Source organism: Bubalus bubalis, chromosome 8 (genome assembly GCF_019923935.1).
Source record: "Bubalus bubalis isolate 160015118507 breed Murrah chromosome 8, NDDB_SH_1, whole genome shotgun sequence".
Taxonomy (NCBI): domain Eukaryota; kingdom Metazoa; phylum Chordata; class Mammalia; order Artiodactyla; family Bovidae; genus Bubalus; species Bubalus bubalis.
The window spans coordinates 59,048,096-59,069,566 of record NC_059164.1 but is presented as its reverse complement, the minus strand read 5'-3'; the positions used below and the strand labels follow the sequence as shown (position 1 = coordinate 59,069,566).

Sequence of the window (21,471 nt, the reverse complement as noted above, 5' to 3'; positions counted from 1 at the left end):
CACAAGCTAGTAAAGGAATGCTCAAAATTCTCCAAGCCAGGCTTCAGCATTATGTGAACCGTGAACTTCCAGATGCTCAAGCTGGTTTTAGAAAAGGCAGAGGAACCAGAGATCAAATTGCCATATCAGCTGGATCATGGAAAAAAGCAAGAGAGTTCCAGAAAAACATCTATATCTGCTTTATTGACTATGCCAAAGCCTTTGACTGTGTGGATCACAATAAACTGTGGAAAATTCTGAAAGATATGGGAATACCAGACCACCTGATCTGCCTCTTGAGAAATTTGTATGCAGGTCAGGAAGCAACAGTTAGAACTGGACATGGAACAACAGAGTGGTTCCAAATAGGAAAAGGAGTTCGTCAAGGCAGTATATTGTCACCCTGCTTATTTAACTTATATGCAAAGTGCATCATGAGAAACGCTGGACTGGAAGAAACACAAGCTGGAATCAAGATTGCCGGGAGAAATATCAATAACCTCAGATATGCAGATGACATCACCCTTATGGCAGAAAGTGAAGAGGAACTCAAAAGCCTCTTGATGAAAGTGAAAGTGGAGAGTGAAAAAGTTGGCTTAAAGCTCAACATTCAGAAAATGAAGATCATGGCATCTGGTCCCATCACTTCATGGGAAATAGATGGGGAAAGAGTGGAAACAGTGTCAGACTTTATTTTTTTGGGCTCCAAAATCACTGCAGATGGTGACTGCAGCCATGAAATTAAAAGATGCTTACTCCTTGGAAGGAAAGTTTGACCAACCTAGATAGCATATTGAAAAGCAAAGACATTACTTTGCCAACAAAGGTCTGTCTAGTCAAGGCTATGGTTTTTCCTGTGGTCATGTATGGATGTGAGAGTTGGACTGTGAAGAAGGCTGAGCGCTGAAGAATTGATGTTTTTGAACTGTGGTGTTGGAGAAGACTCTTGAGAGTCCCTTGGACTTTAAGGAGATCCAACCAGTCCATTCTGAAGGAGATCAGCCCTGGGATTTCTTTGGAAGGAATGATGCTAAAGCTGAAACTCCAGTACTTTGGCCACCTCATGGGAAGAGTTGACTCAGTGGAAAAGACTCTGATGCTGGGAGGGATTGGGGGCAGGAGGAGAAGGGGACGACAGAGGATGAGATGGCTGGATGGCATCACTGACTCGATGGATGTGAGTCTGAGTGAACTCCGGGAGTTGGTGATGGAGAGGGAGGCCTGGCATGCTGCGATTCATGGGGTCCCAAAGAGTCGGACACGATTGAGCGACTGAACTGAAATGAACTGATGTTGAGGAACCACATAACATTACAGGAAAAAAATGGAAAGAACATAGCAAATGCTCATTTTCATGTTAGCTTAAACATGAGATGCTTTTATATGTTTGTTTTATATGTATACTTTTATAAGTTTTTACATATGAATTAAACATATATGCATATAATATTCACAGCTATGCTTTAAATATCTATATAATTCTACTAATAGTACCATTTAGATCTCATAGGAATTAACTCATAAAGGACCCCTATTTAAGTCACATAGGAATTAACATTTCCCTGGAAAAGGAAATGGCAACACACTCCAGTATTCTTGCTTGGGAAATCCCATAGATAGAGGAGGCTGGCAGGCCTCCTTGGGGTCACAAAGAGTCGGACACTTCTGAAGCAACTTAGCACTGACATATATTGATAACTAATGGGACTCATATATATATATACACATCCAGGAGAGATGAAGGAGAGTTTGCCAGAGGCAGGGCAGGAAGGAGTGAGAATGATAATGAAGAGGAGAGATTGGTATCAACTTCTCCTTCCAGGGACTAAAACTGTGAGCTTCTGAAGAGGGGCTGAAGAAGCAGCTGAGAGAACTGTTTGATTTTATGAAGTTCTGGGTACAGGCAGAATTTTCAGATATTGGTACTAAAGAGTGACATGGTACCGAGGGGAGAAAACCACTAATATTCTTATACTTTGAGGGGCTGAAGCAGATACTATCCCAGTGTCTGAGAGGCTTTGTGGGCAGCACACCGGGCCGGACCTTGGCGTGTACTTGCTGCTGCCCCCTTTGACCCCCGTGTGCTGGCAACCTGGACCAGAGCACCGGAGTGGGCGGGGCAACGTGCTGACCAGCATCAGCCTCTACGACCCCAGGACTCCCAACGCAGGTGGCAAAGCAGCCACCTGGGTACTTAGCCAGTGGCAGAGACTGCTCATGTGGACGCCTGGACCAAGGGCCTCGAGGGCCATAGCAAGAGCTCAGCTGACGAGGCCGAAGAGCCCTAATTGTCCGTAAGTCGGGCCTCCAATAGCCCGAACTGGGAAGGCCAGTGAGAGTGGGTGCGAGGCCAAAGTCACAGGTGGAAGAATTACAACGGGCCCAGGCCCAAGGCCCCTGTGGTCCCTGCGCCGCCACCGGCGACCCGCCACCAGAGGGCGCCCCCGCCAGCCTCGGGTTAGCCACGTACCCATGCTCGCTCTTTCCTGAAACTGGCCCCCAAGACCCTCTCCGGATCTGGAAGCTGGTTTCCTGGAAACAGTTCGGCCTGCGAAGGTGAGCCAGACTCTGGGTCCCTGAAAGATGTTTTTAAAGGCTTTGCCCCCACGACCTCCCCCTTTCGCCAGTCGTGTTAAGACGGAATCGAGCGTCTCCCTGCACTCCATCTTCCAGTGCAATATTTAAGGGCCTCATGCAGAATTGGAAACTTGGGGGAAGGAGTTTGGGTGTTTTTTTTTTTTTTTTTTCTTTCTCTCTCTCTCCTTGTCCCTCCTCCCCTCTCTTTTTTAAAGTAATACTTTCTTTGAAACATATAAATTGTTTATAACCATCACCAGAAGCAAGGACTGAGCAGCCTCCAAGGGTCAGTGCACCATGATCAGTTGTCTCTGTGTCTTTTTCCTTTTGTTTTAAAAATCATAATTAGTGAGATTTTTCTTCAGCCACCAGTGTCAGCCTTGAAGCAGAGGGCTGCAGCCCTTAGTGCTTGTAAAATAAGGAAGAATACTCAGTGTGCTGTGGTTGGGTGTTTCCCCCTTCCTTTGAGAATCTTCTTTTGTAAAAGCAAAACTCAATACTTTTTTAAAACGGAAATTTGTGGTGAAGCTGGAACCCTTCTCTTGGAATATTCAGCCTAAGAACCCCATGGGACTATGAATTCACCCCAAATTTTAATTTGCCATCCAGCCAAGGTTTTAAAGAAAAACTCTTCCCTAATGAAGATTGTAATGAAGATGTAAGTACTATTTTGGAGTTGAAAATTGATGATGCAGATATCTATATAATGTACTGTATTTTTACAGTGATAGTCACTGAATGACTCTGTTCCACCCTCTTTCTGTACTCCACGTCTGTCTTCCAGACATGTCACCTGCTCTTTCTCTTGTGGTCTTTTATTTATTTATTTGGTCTTAGCTGCAGCACTCAGGATCTTTGTTGAGGCGCGTGGGTTTCTCTCTAGTTGCGGAGCCCTAGGCTCCAGAGTGTGTGGGCTTAGTTGCCCTGCAGCATGGCAGATCTTAGTTCCCAGACCAGGGATCTAACCCATGTCCCCCGCATTGGAAGGTGGATTCTTAACAGAGAAGTCCCCCTCTCCTGTGATCTCTTAGTCCAATAATTGTATTACTGCCATCAAAGGATGCCATTACTTAAGAAAAAAAGAAATATTATATATACATATATTAATGATTTAAAATTACATAGGTGTCCAGTAAAAATGTAAAGTTATAGTAAAAATTTATAATAACTGTCAAAAATAAGGAGAGGCTAGAAAAATAGTATTAATAAGCTGTCTTTATATTTTATACCAGAGAGTCAGATTTGACAGATCAAGAGATTTTAATGTAAGCATATTTTTAAATATTAAAGAACTAACTACTAGAAGAGCTGAAACAAAAAAGTTAAAAGTGATCACCTTTTGAAAGCCAGAGTTCAGATTGGAAAAGGTGGATTGGGGAATACTGCTTTCCATTTAAAACACCTATTATAGAATTTTATTTTTATTAACAAGTGCATATATTACTTTGTTATATGTTTAGAAAATAAAATATCCAGAATCTAGAATATACTTAATAAATATTCCTTTCCACATCTATGTTCTTTATATAAGTCTCTGAGCAAACATTTCTTCAAGTCAGTCCTTAAAGTTACTCCCTTGACTTCTGAATTTTAGTTCTGTGACTCTCAAATTTTCATGTGCATTTAATCTCCTGAGGGATCTTATTGAAATGCAGATTATGATTCAGTGGAGCTGAGGTGGGGCCTAACATTTTTTGCATTTCTAACAAGCTCCCAGGTGACAGATGCTCCTGATCTGTGAATCACATTTTGAATAGAAAGAATCTCCTGGATATCTCCCTCCACCATCCACAAGTTATATTTTTCTGCTTCTTTGCATGTATAGTGACTTTTGATTGGATACAGATATGATGAATGTTACCTTGTTTCATGCTGAATATTGTCACTTGTTTGTTAATATAAATATTCTTGAATTTTGTTCTGGGATGCAGCTAAGTAACTTGGAAGCAGTTTGATTCTTTGAGGTGTCCGGTGGATCCAGAGCAGTCTTTATTTAGTCTGAGGATAATTTTATTCCACTTTCCTGGTATCTCAACTGGTAAAGAATCCACCTGCAATACAGGAGACCTGGGTTCAATCCCTTGGTTGGTAAGGTCCCCTGGAGAAGGGAAGAGCTACTCACTCCAGTATTCTGGCCTGGAGAATTCCATGGACTGTACAGTCCATGGGGTCGCAAAGAGTCGGACACGACTGAGTGACTTAAAAAAAGAAAAAAGAACTGAGACAATACTCTTTTACGTTGTCCATCACTTAGGGGGTTTTCACTCCAGCTGTTGGGAGCACAAATTATTCCTTGCCCTTTGTGAGCCCCAGGGGGACTTCTTTTCTCTGCCTTTGGTGATTTCTTCATACACATGCACTAATCAGTACTCAGTTGATGACTGAAGGAGAATTCTCTCCAGTCTCTGGAGTTCTTTCTCTGTGCCATTTCCTTCTGTCCTTTCCTCCGCCTTGCAAACTCTAATTGCTTAGATTTCTCAACTGTATCTCCTTAACTTAGGGGAACTGATGGCTCTTCCTGGGTTCTTCTCTTTGCAGACTGGAAATTCTAGCAGGCACTTTGTTCCCCCTCTCTCAGAGATCACTGTTCTATACTGCCTGATGTCCAAGTGTCTTAAAAACATTGTGTTCCTGTATTTTTTTTATTGTTATAGTTATTTTGGGCATGATATTAAATTTGGTTCATTACTCTGTCTTGGCCACATGCAGAAGTTCCTAGATGCAATTTTCTATCTCAGTTGGCTTTGCTTATTTAGCTTAGCATCAAGAACCATGAAGAGTCTGAGATTTCACCCAGACTGCAGAGTAACAAGTTAGTCGGCCTCTGTTTTAAAATGCTGGTAGAAGACAAGAGACTCCTGGATCAGAGACAAAGGATTTATTATTCTGGGCAGATCAAGAAACTTGAACTTCCTGTTCTTATTGGTTTCCTTTGTCCCCTAAGTTCTATGGCGTGATATGGGATGATCTAGATACTTAGTGTAGAGAGAGTGGATCTGTGTCATAGCTGAGGAATCCTGAGTCTCAGTGTTATGAAGAAGATGCTAGCCAGTTTGCCAAAATTTGTTCCAGAGGGAGAGACTTTTTAAATTATTCTTGTCTCTAAAGACCTCTATTCTCTGCACAGAGGGAGACATTATCTCTTTCTTTTAAGACTGTTTGCCATGCAGACATTCTTGGAAATATAGTGCAGACTTAAGTTGTCACAACACATGTTGAAGCTATGGAAAGCAGCTCCTCGACACTGAGCTTTGCTAAGTGACCTGGCTGAGTGCCTTTAGTTCTGTGGTTATCTCAATTATTTTTTATTAGGTATTGAGCGATGCAGAATACCTATGCAGGATGACTTAAATAAGGGCTGGACTAGCTTTACAATGAATAGCTTTTAGGACATACACATTAATTATTTAGTGTATGCTCAATTTCAACAAATTGGATTTTTTCTAAGCATTATAAAGCACAAAAACTACTCACTTTTTCAAGGAAAATTGCCAAGCGAGATAGGTTTCTGCATTTTTAACATTGATATTGGATCTCAACTTTACTGTGGGCACATATTCCCAATGTACATTCAATGCCAGCTTATTGATCTTCTTCAATAAGGTATAATAATGTTATTGAGCATGTAAAAGGATTATTTCCAATTTAAATTTTATATTTCTCATTATCAAGCTGGTTACTTGCTAAACTGGAAAGGTAAAGCTATGAGAGCTAAGTGCACTAGGTACAGTGAAAATCTTGTTCTTTCTTTGAAGAATTTCTTGGGTTTTGATAATATGGTGCATGTGATGCTGTCTGAAAGATTCTAATTATGTTAAACAAACAGTAGATATGCTACAGTTAGCCTTGGTTAAAGAAACAGACTTCCCTCATGGCTCAGTTGGTAAAGAATCTGCCTGCAGTGCAGGAGACCTGGGTTTGATCCCTGGGTTGGGAAGATCCCCTGGAGAAAGAAATGGCAACCCACTCCAGTATTCTTGCCTGGAGAATCTCATGGACGGAGGAGTCTGGCAGGCTACAATCCATGGGGTTGCAAGAGTCAGACACGACTTAGGGACGAAAGAGAGAAAGAAACAGAGCTGATAATATTGGCTATATTATTTGGTAAAATCCCATAGGAAACTAGGAGTATCAGGCAAAACTATCTTGACAATGTGATAAGCAAGTTAATAGAAGCCACTCAAAGGCTTCGTTGGCTTATAGAACAATTTAAACACATTGCATTCTCTAAGGAGACAGGTTTTATCAGGTATTAAGATCAAACTCATGACAGGTAGAGACACTGTGCTCATTGCATGGCTTCATGTAAGAGCAGAATGAGAAGTGCTAATATTTAATATTTATAAATGACTTCAAGTGTTAGTTTGTGTCTGTCTGACTTGTAATGGGATCTAAAGTTTTTGTGGGTGGCATCAGAGAAGTCTGTAATTACATATCAGCAGGAGCTCTTACTTTATGTGACACAAGGGGATTCTCGCAGAAGCCTGTGAATCTGTGTAAAATTTTCTGTGCATGGATGTGTTGCATTTTAGGAGGGGAGAAGCTCAATAACTTTCATTAGATTCTTGAAGGATCAGTGAAGATTAACGAAGGAATAACTCAGAGATATTTAGCTGGGTATTTTTGCATTCTCAAAGTCATTTGGAAGGAAAATTGTACGCTCAAATGTTGGGGAGACTTGGTAGACTGAGTCAAGAAACAAAGGAAAAAAATCAAGATTAAAAGAGAGAGGGGGTGAGGGTAATTAAACAAGAGCAATGACTATAGTTAATCCGAGAAAAAACATTTTTGCATTTTTTCAGTAAAATAATTATCTGGCAAGTAGTAGAGAAGTTAGGCTGGAATTTGTTTGTTTGTTTGTTCTGTTTTGAGATGACCACCATAAAAGAAAACGATTTTAGTTGTTGATAAATTCTCCAGAAAACCTTGAGCGTTCTGCTAACATATATACATGACAGGTTTCTCTCTTCACATGCCATCTTCAGCACCTTCACCATAGTTAAGCTGGTTCAGCCTCATTTCCCTTAGAATTTCTCACAGGTCAAGTTGAACAAAACCCCAAGAGAGAATCACACGGCAGAAAAACCGCACAAAATTCTTCCTGAGTGATGAGCCGTACCTCTAATAGTCAAACTCTTAAATTAGTTCTAGTTTTATGCTTATTTCAAGATGCAGTCACTTTATTACTTCAAAATTATGGACCAAATTTTGGACATATATTTCAGACTCTGTTAGCTTAGAAACAACTGAATTATCATTTCCTCAAACTGTATTTCATATGAGAAGCATAACTCAAGAGCATGTGTTTTATTATCAGTCACAATGCAAAGCAATTTCATGTTACTAGGAAAATTGCCAAGGATGATTAAAGGCAACTTAATAATTAATTGGCTTATCAGAATCCTTTTTCTCAACATTCAGAAGCTATATATTGGCCTAATTATGCCCAGGAAGTTGATCTCAGACTATCATTATTTCTTTACTCTGTTTTAAAACATTGTTGTCAAAACTTGATTAGAGAGAGGAAAGGTATAAAATGATGTGGAATTCTATTTTAAATTAGCATTATCCTGGCTTGTACCCTAGGTCTCCTTTCTAATATCCTGCCTCAGGACCTTAGGACATGCTTTTCTGTTGGCTACGTAATCACTTTCAGCAGTTTGCTCCAAAATTTTCTCCTTAAAGGTGTTTTCTTAGTTACTCCAAAAAATATTAATCTGTATTACCTCAGATTTAATGATTTAAAATATTACCTATGTTTTTCTCTCCTCCATGGTGCTTTATTTTTCTTCAGAGCACTTGCCTCTTGTATTCCAGATCTATTTTTGTCTGTATTCTTCCCTGGAATGAAAGGAAACTTAGCAAAGGCAGCTTTGCTATTAAATCTCTTGCTTCCAGAATGGTGCCCAGAACACCAAAGTTCCTGATTATTTATTGGGAGAATGAACATGTAGATTTTTATGTAAATATTTTGGAATAGTTTCTTTAGATGGATTGTATAGTTGTCCTTCAACTGTACCAAAAATAATGAAATTTCTTTGACTATGTTAAATACAGAGTATATTGCCTTGCTCTAGGAGCAGTTTCTAAAAGGTTAAATTTTAGCACTTATTAGAAGGAACAGCTGAATATCAGTAGCATATTCTTAGTTGTCATGCATGAGTGTTAAGTCACTTCAGTCATGTCTGAATCTTTGCAACCCGATGGACTATAGCCCACCAGGCTCCTCTGTCCATGGAATTCTCCAGGCAAGCATACTGGAGGAGTTGCCATGCCATCCTCCAAAGGATCTTCCCAACCCAGGGATCGAACCTGAGTCTCTTATGTCTCCTGCATTGGCAGGCAGATTCTTTACCACTAGCACCACCTGGGAAGCCTTTATAAAATATAATTAGTTGTTTCTTAACTTAGTAATTTAAAATTTTATCTTTTGGTTTTTAAATGGTCTTTCCCCCCCTATTATCTTGCATGGAGATGTGGGGTCCTGACCTATCACTAGGAAAGATTAAGGATCAAATATCTGACTTACCTATTTATCATTTTACCCCACATAATCCCAAAATCAAGATAAGATCCATACAAAGAGTATGGAATAAATTAGAATTCATACAAAATGTGAGGGAAAGGATGGTGTGAGTGGCTAAAAGTGAAAGTTACTGCAGTTGTTCATTATTTATATTGTTTGATTACAGAAATTCAATAGCTAAATTTAGGATTCAAGATTTTAATCAACTCAACTTAGGTGCTTAAAATTTATATTCCACCTACATCTTTCTGGTGGTCTGTTTCACTTTTGTTCTTAAGTATCACATTTTGTGATAATTTTTAAATTACTTCAGGACTTACTTGAAATGCATAGGGCACAGAGTCAACTAAAAAAAAAAAAATTGTGAGCTTCATTTTTAGAAAAGCCATACATGTAACCCTGTATTGCTTCTTTTAGTATTCATGGTGATAGTTGTAGATTAATTTATTATCATCTCAATGTAGAAAATGAACCAATATCTTTACAATATAGAGTCAAAATCATTTTACAGCTATTTTTAATCTAAAAGTCTCAATGTTGAGCAGAGATTTTCTTATTATCAACCTTTGTCCTTCTTTTTGATGAAATGGGATAAAAGTTGAAAGAAGATAATTGAGGAAACAGTTAAAAATGAGTTAGAAGTACCGATCCAAATGGTCTTAGCCTACTATCAAGGTTTGCTGCTGAAATTTTTTCCATTACCTGTCATCAAGGAGATGAGAAGTATGGGCCCTATAAATTATGTTGCAGAGCAATTGCAGTAGAAAAATGGCAGCCATTATTTTATCAAATTACTTTTCAACTACAAGACTGCTCTCCTTGCTGCCCTGCTATTGTAAATTAGGTGGTAATGTTTGAAAGAGAGTTGTTACTTAGTTTCTAATCTCTACTGCTATCAGTGACAAAATAACTTTGTCTTTTAAATAAATCTCAGACCCCTCTGAGTACTTTGTGGTTTTGGCTTCTGTTCTTATTTGGTGCTAATACATTCTCATGATAAAAAAAAAAAAATTAAAGCAATATTTTATTTCATTAGTATCATGGGGCTGTGAATTAGCTAAGAAATGTTATTAACTTGAGCAATGATTAATTTAACATATAGTACTTAAATTTCTTGATATTCCAACTTTCAACTGCAGTTTCTTCATTGAGCTAAAATTGTAACTTCTGACATAGACTTCTGTATGTTTCAGTATTTTTCATAAATGTTATTTAGCTATGGATGGGGTTGTGGTTTGGCAGAAAAAAACTCCTAATATATGTTTAGGGTCTATGATATGTTATTTGTTTATCTTTCTGGTGCCTACAGTTCAGTACCTTGTAGATAACTGGTAAACTATAAGTATGATTACATGAATTTTATAGAAAAACTTCCACCAAATCATATAACTTCAAAAAAGAAGAATCAAGACTGGTCAGACTCTAAAGATGTGTTCTTATACTACCCCATATTATTCACACACTGTTTTTTTTTTTTTTTTAATTGGGAACTATGGGAAAGGCAGGAATAATTATACGTATTTAGCCTGTCGGGCTGCCATCTGTGGGGTCGCACAGAGTCTGACACGACTGAAGCGACTTAGCAGGGATCCCATTTCCTTCTGGCAAATGAAGGACTTGGTTTCGGTATTTTAAGTTCTCTTCCATGCCTTACTTACTTTGATTCTGTGATGTTGAAAGGTTATTATTGCCTTAACTATCTTGTTAAAGCAAAAAGAATACCCAGCTGTGGATGGGACTGGTGATAGAAGCAAGGTCCGATGTTGTAAAGAGTAATATTGCACAGGAACCTGGAATGTCAGGTCCATGAATCAAGGCAAATTGGAAGTGGTCAAACATGAGATGCCAAGAGTGAATGTCGACATTCTAGGAATCAGCAAACTGATATGGACTGGAATGGGTGAATTTAACTCAGATGACCATTATCTACTACTGCGGGCAGGAATCCCTCAGAAGAAATGGAGTGGCCATTATGGTCAACAAAAGAGTCCGAAATGCAGTACTTGGATGCAATCTCAAAAACGACAGAATGATCTCTGTTCATTTCCAAGGCAAACCATTCAATATCACAGTAATCCAAGTCTATGCCCCAACCAGTACACTGAAGAAGCTGAAGTTGAACGGTTCTATGAAGACCTACAAGACCTTTTAGAACTAACACCCAAAAAAGATGTCCTTTTCATTATAGGGGACTGGAATGCAAAAGTAGGAAGTCCAGAAACACCTGGAGTAACAGGCAAATTTGGCCTTGGAATATGGAATGAAGCAGGGCAAAGACTAATAGAGTTTTGACAAGAAAATGCACTGGTCATAACAAACACCCCCTTTCAACAACACAAGAGAAGACTCTACACATGGACATCACCAGATGGTCAACACTGAAATCAGATTGATTATATTCTTTGCAGCCAAAAATGGAGAAGCTCTATACAGTCAGTAAAAACAAGACCAGGAGCTGACTGTGGCTCAGACCATGAACTCCTTATTGCCAAATTCAGACTTAAATTGAAGAAAGTAGGGAAAACCACTAGACCAGTCAGGTATGACCTAAATCAAATCCCTTATGATTATACAGTGGAAGTGAGAAATAGATTTAAGGGCTTAGATCTGATAGATAGAGTGCCTGATGAACTATGGAATGAGGTTCGTGACATTGTACAGGAGACAGGGATTAAAACCATTCCCATAGAAAAGAAATGCAAAAAAGCAAAATGGCTGTCTGGGGAGGCCTTACAAATAGCTGTGAAAAGAAGTGAAAAGCAAAGGAGCAAAGGAAAGATATAAACATCTGAATGCAGAGTTCAAAGAATAGCAAGAAGAGATTAGAAAGCCTTCTTCAGCGATCAATGCAAAGAAATAGAGGAAAACAACAGAATGGGAAAGACCAGAGATCTCTTCAAGAAAATCAGAGATACCAAAGGAACATTTCATGCAAAGATGGGCACAATAAAGGATAGAAATGGTATGGACCTAACAGAAGCAGAGGATATTAAGAAGAGATGGCAAGAATACACAAAAGAACTGTACAAAAAAGATCTTCATGACCCAGATAATCACAATGGTGTGATCACTGCCCTAGAGCCAGACATCCTGGAACGTGAAGTCAAGTGGGCCTTAGAAAGCATCACTACAAACAAAGCTAGTGGAGGTGATGGAATTCCAGTAAAGCTATTCCAAATCCTGAAAGATGAGGCTGTGAAAGTGCTTTACTCAATATGCCAGCAAATTTGGAAAACTCAGCAGTGGCCACAGGACTGGAAAAGGTCAGTTTTCATTCCAATCCCAAAGAAAGGCAATGCCAAAGAATGCTCAAACTACCACACAATTGCACTCATCTTACACGCTAGTAAAGGAATGCTCAAAATTCTCCAGGCCAGGCTCAGCAATATGTGAACCGTGAACTTCCTGATGTTCAAGCTGGTTTTAGAAAAGGCAGAGGAACCAGAAATCAAATTGCCAACATCCGCTGGATCATCAAAAAAGCAAGAGAGTTCCAGAAAAACATCTATTTCTGCTTTATTGACTATGCCAAAGCCTTTGACTGTGTGGATCACAATAAACTGTGGAAAATTCTGAAAGAGATGGGAATACCAGACCACCTGATCTGCCTCTTGAGAAATCTGTATGCAGGTCAGGAAGCAACAGTTAGAACTGGACATGGAGCAACAGAGTGGTTCCAAATAGGAAAAGGAGTTCGTCAAGGCTGTATATTGTCACCCTGTTTATTTAACTTATATGCAGAGTACATCATGAGAAACGGTGGATTGGAAGAAACACAAGCTGGAATCAAGATTTCCGGGAGAAATATAAATAACCTCAGATATGCAGATGACACCACCCTTATGGCAGAAAGTGAAGAGGAACTCAAAAGCCTCTTGATGAAAGTGAAAGTGGAGAGTGAAAAAGTTGGCTTAAAGCTCAACATTAAGAAAACGAAGATCATGGCATCCGGTCCCATCACTTCATGGGAAATAGATGGGGAAACAGTGGAAACAGTGTCAGACTTTATTTTTCTGGGCTCCAAAATCACTGCAGATGGTGACTGCAGCCATGAAATTAAAAGACGCTTACTCCTTGGAAGGAAAGTTATGACCAACCTAGATAACATATTCAAAAGCAGAGACATTGCTTTGCCAGCAAAGGTTCGGCTAGTCAGGGCTATGGTTTTTCCTGTGGTCATGTATGGATGTGAGAGTTGGACTGTGAAGAAGGCTGAGCGCTGAAGAATTGATGCTTTTGAACTGTGGTGTTGGAGAAGACTCTTGAGAGTCCCTTGGACTGCAAGGAGATCCAACCAGTCCATTCTGAAGGAGATCAGCCCTGGGATTTCTTTGGCAGGAATGATGCTAAAGCTGAAACTCCAGTACTTTGGCCACCTCATGTGAAGAGTTGACTCATTGGAAAAGACTCTGATGCTGGGAGGGATTGGGGGCAGGAGGAGAAGGGGACGACGGAGGATGAGATGGCTGGATGGCATCACTGACTCGATGGACGTGAGTCTGAGTGAACTCCGGGAGTTGGTGATGGACAGGGAGGCCTGGCGTGCTGTGATTCATGGGGTCGCAAAGAGTCAGACACGACTGAGTGACTGATCTGATCTGATCTGATCTAACTATCTTGATTTTTAAATGAAGAGAGAAAATGCCTTAGAATGAGTTTATGAAGGCACAAAGGGAATTCTTGTGTACTTAAAAAAAGGTTGTAATCAGAGGCCGTGGAAACACGATCTTTAGGATTTTTAAAAATGAAGGACCTACTTTATTGGAGTGTCTTGAGAGTGAAAAAAAAATCACACATCAACAACTAAGTTTCTGAGTCCTTTCTGTGTGCAAAGCACTATGGTATAAGATATAACGACCTTCAGGAAAACTTTGATCTAGTAAGGGAGATACATGTGTAAACATTAATAGAATATAGTATTTGTACAATACTCTACAATAGGATCTAATCATACTATAGTTGTCAAAGGAATGATTTAGAAACCCAACAACACTTCAGAATAGCTCTCTCTTTACTTATTTGCTTAAACCACATGAAAGGCATTGCATAACCTAAAGCAATACTTTAAGTATTTCTTTTGTCACCCATCCATTTTACTCACACAATCTCAGCTCTGTGCCTCTTTCTCTCCAAGTTTTGCCAAATCACACCCCTGCACACCTTATGTCTTTTCTCTTCTTTTCCCCCATTCTCTCTTATGTACTGATTTTGAAAGAAAAGATCCAGAGGAACCAATCTGGCAGGAGAAAATCAGTCTCTGAAAGTAGAGAAGGAAAATAAACCAAGCCAGCAAACACGGAATCCTCCTACCGGGGTCTTTAATAGTTACAGCTTGAGTTTTTGGCTTGCTTCCCTCCCCTTCCCTTCTCTTCCTTTTCTCTTTGGTATATAACTTCTTCCTCTGGGGAATACTGTCAGGGAGTTTCTAAGGCTTACCAGGTGGCCACAGTGATAGATGGGCTCCAGCACCGGCCATCAAACTCCCTCGTTCCCCTGACAAAATGAGCAGTTTAAGGACATACTCGTGTCCAAAATCGGGTCAGTCAGACGCCCTCCTGGAGACTGGTTGTGGACTCTTTCTACCTCTGTGTAGCACTAGCTATAAGGGTCATAGTGTAGAATTGCTAGCATTCATTTTCCTTCATTTCCTTGGTTGAATTTGATAGGTTGCCTGGAGAATGAAGCTGATCAAGGAGGAGGGCAGAACTGAAAATGGGGAGGAAAATACATGGCTGGCAGCATGAGCCTGAGGGTCTAACAGTGTCTGAGGCTGATGCACCCCTGAATTCTCCAGTCACATGAATTAATAAATCCCATAGTTTTTTTTTTTTTTTTCTTTTCAGCTAGTTTAAGCTGATTTTTTTCCCTCTTAAAATGGAAGGAGCTCTGTATAATGCACATCTTCAGCAGTCTTTGTGGGCATATTCACATATGAATAATTATTGTCCAGTAATACCTTCCATGAATTAGTCTTTATTAGTCCAGAGCATCTAAATATTTTTATATCTCAAGTTCCCATCCTACTTGCTTAACTAATAGTGCTCTATTTACTTTCAGTGTCTCTTCTCCCTTTTCTTATGTTGAGATTATATATAATACATATCTCTCAGGTTCCTCTGTAGAAGCTGTGAAGTAGACCCCACCTTAGTTCATTGTAGTACCTTCTTCCAGACCTTGGGACTGAGGAATGGTTAACATCTCAAAAAGCAAACTACTGTTCTTGGTATTTAATTTCTGGTAGCTCAGCTGGTAAAGAAAACACCTGCAATGCAGGAGACCCTGGTTTGATTCCTGGGTTGGGAAGATCCCCTGGAGAAGGAATAGGCTACCCACTCCAATATTCTTGGGAATTCCTGGTGGCTCAAAAGGTAAAGAATCTGCCTGCAATGTGGGAGACCTGGGCTGAGAGGATTCCCTGGAGGAGAGCATGCAGCTTACTCCAGTATTCTTTCCTGGAGAATCCCATGGCCAGAGGAGCCTGGCCAACTGCAGTCCATAGGGTCACAGAGTTGGACACGACTAAGCAGCTAATCTCAGCACCTCATGACCAGTATTTTAACTCTAGACATGAAAAGGAACATGGGAAAGCTGCCTTTGAATAGAACCATAAACAAGGCTTCTAGTCCAATCACATTAGATCTGTAATCCACTGGGAGGGGATGGTGTTATAACTATATCCTTCCTGCGTAAGACCCATTCTAATTTACTAGAACCAATTAAGAGGCCCAGTCTTAGCCGAGGTTCCCTGGCTTATTCTGGAGGGTTTACTGACCATTGTCAGAAGAATCAGCCTATCTCCACCTACTGAGATCTTATCTGTTAGGATTCATCTGGAGAAAGAGATATACCTTCTGTACTTCCAGCTTCCAAGACCACACAGAAAGTGTCATGTCTGAGCTTCATTAGTCTGCTGGCTAGAGATCAGCTAATTATCTCAATTCTTAATAGATTCACTGTTTAGAGTTAATGTTTTTAGCTTGAGTTTCTGGAAGATTTGTGATGCCACTGTGTGAAATAGAAAATATAAGAGATGGTGTAACCTATTTTGGGGGCTGAGACAGGGATAATATTATCTTGGGGCATGTGGATTGTAAGTTTTTAGATAGGTGTGCATGTGAGAATACCACGCCAGGGCTGGAAAGGCTGGCCTGAAATTTAGTAGAGAGGCTCTAAATTTCAGTGAAGAGAGTGAGGGAAACTGCTGGGGGAGAGATGCTCACAAGAGGAGGAGAGCTTCAGATGAGCTTCACTGTGATGACAGCCAGTGATCCTCAGACCAGGGCACAAAGAGATTTTCTAAGGGGTACACTGGTGGGTCATTTTAGGGGAACCATTTCCCAGAGAATGGCCTTCCCACATGGTGCTAGTGGTAAAGAATCCACCAGCCAATGCAGGTAATGCAGGAGGTGATGGTTCTATCCCTTGGTGGGAAAGATCCCCTGGAGAAGGAAATGGCAACCCACTGCAGTATTCTTGGCTGGGAAATCCCATGAACAGAGGAGCCTGGCAGGCTATAGTCCATGGGATCACAAAGAGTCAGACACGACTGAGTGACTGAGCATGCAAGAATGTACTATTTTCAAAAACTGATTTACCTCAGAAGTTATCTGAGGTGGATATTCCCTTTGTGACCCCCTCTTCCACAAAACCTCTCTGCCCAAATTATAAAAGAAAAACCTACCTTCACCCACCAGGAATCTTATTATGAGATTTGACCTTGGGACTTCAAAGCCTGTAGAGCCACAGGCAGAGGGACCATTCAGTGAGTCCTCTAATCAAGACATGGTAAATTTTCCCTTCTCATTAAGATATATAGGTCCAATAAAGTTCCCTTTTGCATATTTACAATTTTACATTCTATTTAATATTTATATACTTTTTTATATTTATGTTCACCTTTTAAATTTATATGTTATTTTGTTCATTTTAAATCAATACTAATTTTAATGAATTATTAATTCAAAGAAAGTGTATAGCCTTGTGTTCATAGAATACTAAAATTCTTATATTTTGTTGTAGAGAACTATGATAAGGTGATAATGAACAACTTTCAAGTATAAAAATGTATATAAAGATCACAAGCTGTGGGGACACAGGAGGAGAAATATGGAATTCGAGGAAAAGAAACAGAATTTTTCCTAGGATCCACAAACAAAAATATATGAACTACTTGAGCATTGTTGATGCAAGTGACTGGTATATCTTTGACATTAATGTGAGCAGTGTCCTAGTGACAAACGTTTGACAGGAAGCCAAGTGCTTAGATTCTTATACTCTAACTGGCTTCTTAGAATCTATTTTAAAGCCTTAATTTATGCATTTATTCTTTTGTAGCTCCTTTGGGCCTTCCCTTGGGAAAAACTCAGGAATATCAATGGTCATCTCGTTCAATCATTTTAGATCCTAAATAATCTTTTCAATCCTCTGAAAAAGTTCTTCATCTTTCCTTCTGTCTGTTCTTTCGTCCTTTCCTCCACTCTTTTCCTTCTTTGCATGGATACACTTATAAAATGAAAGTTTTTATACCAAGGGTTTATGATAAATGCTGAGGGTGTGACTGGTGAAGAAAATAAGTTCCTGACTTCTCTGAGCCTACAGTCCAGTGAAAAATACAGACAATGAAATAAGCATTTTTGTAAAGTGCAAGGGCTATAACCAGGACTATATAGGATATTATTCTGCTTCCCTGGTGGCTCTCTTGGTAAAGAGTCTGCCTGCAATGTGGCAGTCCCTAGGTCAGAAAGATTCCCTGGAGAAGGAAATGGCAACCCGCTCCAGTTGCCTAGAGAATTCTTGCCTAGAGAATTCCATGGACAGAGGAGCCTGGTGGGTTATGTCCATTAGGTCACAAAGAGTTGGACACAGCTGAGTGACTAACACTTTCACTTGTCAAGTTCACACACTATTTTGTTTTTTCTTCCCCAGCCCTGTTCTATTGAGGATCAAGACAGATAAACTTCTAGGGCTCATAGAACCTATATTCTATTTAAAAGGTAGAGACAGAGTAAACAAACAATAGAGGAAATGAGTAGGCTAAATTTCAGAAAATAATGAATGCTATGTAGAAAAACAGGATGATTCAGTCATTCATTATTAAAATTTAATAAGTGCTTAGTATTTTCTTTGCCCTGGTCTAAGTGCTGGACATGCAGACAAGACAAGACATTGTCTCTTTTCTCACGGAGCTTACATTTATTTCTGTCAGGGGAAAGAAAGAATACATAAGCAAGAATGTATAATAGGATCTCAGATAGTGATAAGGATTATAAAATGAAATAATAAAATAAAAAGGGCAAGAGTATGGAGAAGTCTGTTTTTGATAGACGGTGGTGAGGGAAATGACAAATGAGCCAAATTCTGCATGAAGTGAGGGACCAACTCATGCGAATATCTGGGAAAATTTTGTTCCAGGTAGAAGAAGCTGCAAGTGAAAAGATTATGAGGCCAGGAGCATGCATCACATGTTGAAGGAACAGCAAGGAGGCCAGCATGGCTGGAGCAGAGAGAAGCACTGACAGCAGTTGAGGATGGAGGGAGCCAGAGGTCACCACAAAGCTTTGCAGAATGGTGAAGAGGATTTTGTTCTAAATGTGATCAGAAGCGACTGTAGAATTTGAACAAAGAGTGGGGTGTTCTGGTTTATGTTTTCAAAAGATCACATGATTTTGTTCCTTTTGTTAGTGTATATGAGCTTGATGATGACTTTAGCATGTTTCATCTGAAAAGGATATTTGAGCTGGATACCAAAGCTGTGATCTGAAGGATGAGAAGAACTTACCCAATGTTGAGGAGAAATTATTGTGTTGTATATAAAGACACTAGTGAGAGCTGAAATCTGAAGGTGAGTGAAGCATGTTCTCTTCATAGGTCTGGGAAACATTCATTCGGTCTGAAGTCCAGAGTACAAAGGCAGAACTATGAAAAAGGAGGCTGAAAATATTTAGTGAAGGAGTTTGGATTCTGTTCTAAAGGCAGTGGAATGTTTTGAAGACTTTTAAGTAGGGGAATATAGGGCAGTTCTGTACTTTGAATGGTTTGCTTAGGCTGTTGGAGAGGCACTGGAGATGGGAGATCAGGTAGGAAGAAGGTGCAGAAGTAACTCAGGTGGAGGGGTGGACTATAATCATACTTTATGTGAACATTTCTTGGAGCTATTAATATTCTCTTAATTTTGGAGTGCTGTGTTTGTTGAATAGGTCTTGCTCATACAGAGTCAAACTACCATCTTGGAACTTCCATACAAGACAAATTTAATTCTGTTTTTATATGGAAGTCCTTCCTATTTTTAGGCAGCCATTCGTGTCTTTTTTCCCTCTATTTCCATCCATCATGTGGGAATTTTTTCTTGTGGTTGAATGTCCCAAATTTCTTTAGTTCATGAGAGTTGAGTATTCCCCACATGACACAACTCTTTTTTCCTTCTCAATATTTTGTTCATTTTTATCTTAATCAATTCTTGTTGGCTAGTGACCCTCTCAGAATGTGCAACCCTACTTTTATCAGCATAGTAAAAAGAGCAATTATTTCTTCCCTTTTTATGATCATATATTCTACAAATATTTACTGCCCTCAAAAGCAATAAAATAAGTTCTAAAAATTTTTTCTAGTGCTTGTACAATACCACTGACCCTGCAGTCAACCAAAATCTCATTTTCACTTCAGTTATGTTACCATTAAACATGAGTTTGGAGGAGGAAATGTCAAGCCACTCTAGTATTCTTGCCTGGATAATCCCATAGGTGGGCAGAGGAGCCTGGCAAGCTACAGTCCATGAGGGTAATAATGAGTTGGACATGATCGAGCCATTGAGCACACTGCAAAGATGAGTTTGGCTGTATGATAACATAGATGCAGGGGGCCAGAGTGGAAATAGGCTGTCCAAAGGCTTTTATATTAATCAGATGAGAGACGATGGAAGCTTTATCCAGGACATTAACAATAGAAATAGAGAAAAAGTGGTAAAATTCTAGATAAATTTTGAAGGAAAATCCACTCAATATTTTGCATCCTCTGAAAAATGTACATAATCAATGACATGAAGAGTCTGTCTTTGCTATATTGTCTCAAATGACTGGCTCATATTCAGTCCCTACCACATGGGAGAAGGAAATGGCAACCTACTCCAGTATTCTTGCCTGGAGAATCCCACGGACAGAGGAGCCTGGTGCTATCTATAGGGTCACACAGAGTTGGAGACAACTGAAGTGACTTAGCATGCATGCATGCATGCATTGGAGAAGGAAATGGCAACCCACTCCAGTATTCTTGCCTGGAGAATCCCAGGGACAGAGGAGCCTGGTGGGCTGCTGTCTATGGGGTCACACAGAGTCGGATATGACTGAAGTGACTTAGCAGCAGCAGCAGCAGTACATGGTTCAAGTTGAAACCTTAAATTTTGTGCATATTTTACATGCCCATGAACAGAATGTGTCAGAATAATTGACTCCTGTGATAGGTTGCAAGTATGTAACTTTAAAATACCAGGCATATGCTTTATATTTTGGTTTGTTTCACCTTTGTTTTATTGATCTAAAGTGTGTCATGAGACTTTTACTGTCACCTTCAAATTTCATTAAATCACTCATAATAGACGACATTGACAAAGGGGCTGGTTATGCTTTGTGTTTGTTATAGGATTCATAGGAAATGTCATCATGATTATGTCTTTTTGCTAAAAGGGATTTTCAAGAACTGCTTCACATTTATAGAGACGATGACAGCCCCCTTCCATCTGAAACTTAACCTCTCAACTCTATGCCTATGAATCCTGTTGCGTTTGCTCCACAGATACTCATTTCTTTAACTCAGGTTTCGGTGTTCTGTCTGTAAGTCCTGGTGAGACAATGTCAGCTTGTCTTGTGCCCATTCATCTACACACTGAATGATAGCTTTACTATTTTTGAATGGTAACAGAGTGAGAGGTCATTCTACCTGGCCATGCTGCCAACTGAAATGCTTAGTGTGTTTTCAAATCTTGGGTTATTAGAGCCAAAGAAACTTCATAAATCAGTTCATCTGTTCTCTTATAGATGTGGAAAATGAGAGTAGAATAGCTAAGAAGAAACTTCTTTCTTTTCTTTTCTCTTTTTAACCATTATTACAGACAAGAAGGTGTACATTAAAAAAAAAAAAGCCATTATCTGGGGTTGAAGAGTGAATACTTTAACAAGAAATATTGTCAAAATATGACTGCAGTCATTCTAGGGTCAAAGTCGTGGTGTTAGAAATATGGTGTGCAAAATTACCTTCAGAGAAACAGCCTGAGGGGCCCCTAAGTGGAGGGCAAATCATTTGAGTTACTCACAATTATTTTTAAAGGGCTATCCTATTAATAATAATTAATAAAACTTTGGGGGATAAAAGCCACATTAGTAACCAGTTAATGCAAG

The 21,471-nt window shown here is 39.6% G+C and overlaps 1 long non-coding RNA gene across 1 annotated transcript in view; it reads left to right on the top strand.

Moving 5' to 3' along the window:
- Positions 1-21,471, top strand: part of LOC123466115 — a 48,545-nt gene that overhangs the window by 23,799 nt on the left and 3,275 nt on the right. Inside the window, exon 2 of the long non-coding RNA XR_006641353.1 lies at positions 18,494-18,923. This is a non-coding gene — a long non-coding RNA (uncharacterized LOC123466115). The remainder of the gene's footprint in view (positions 1-18,493; positions 18,924-21,471) is intronic.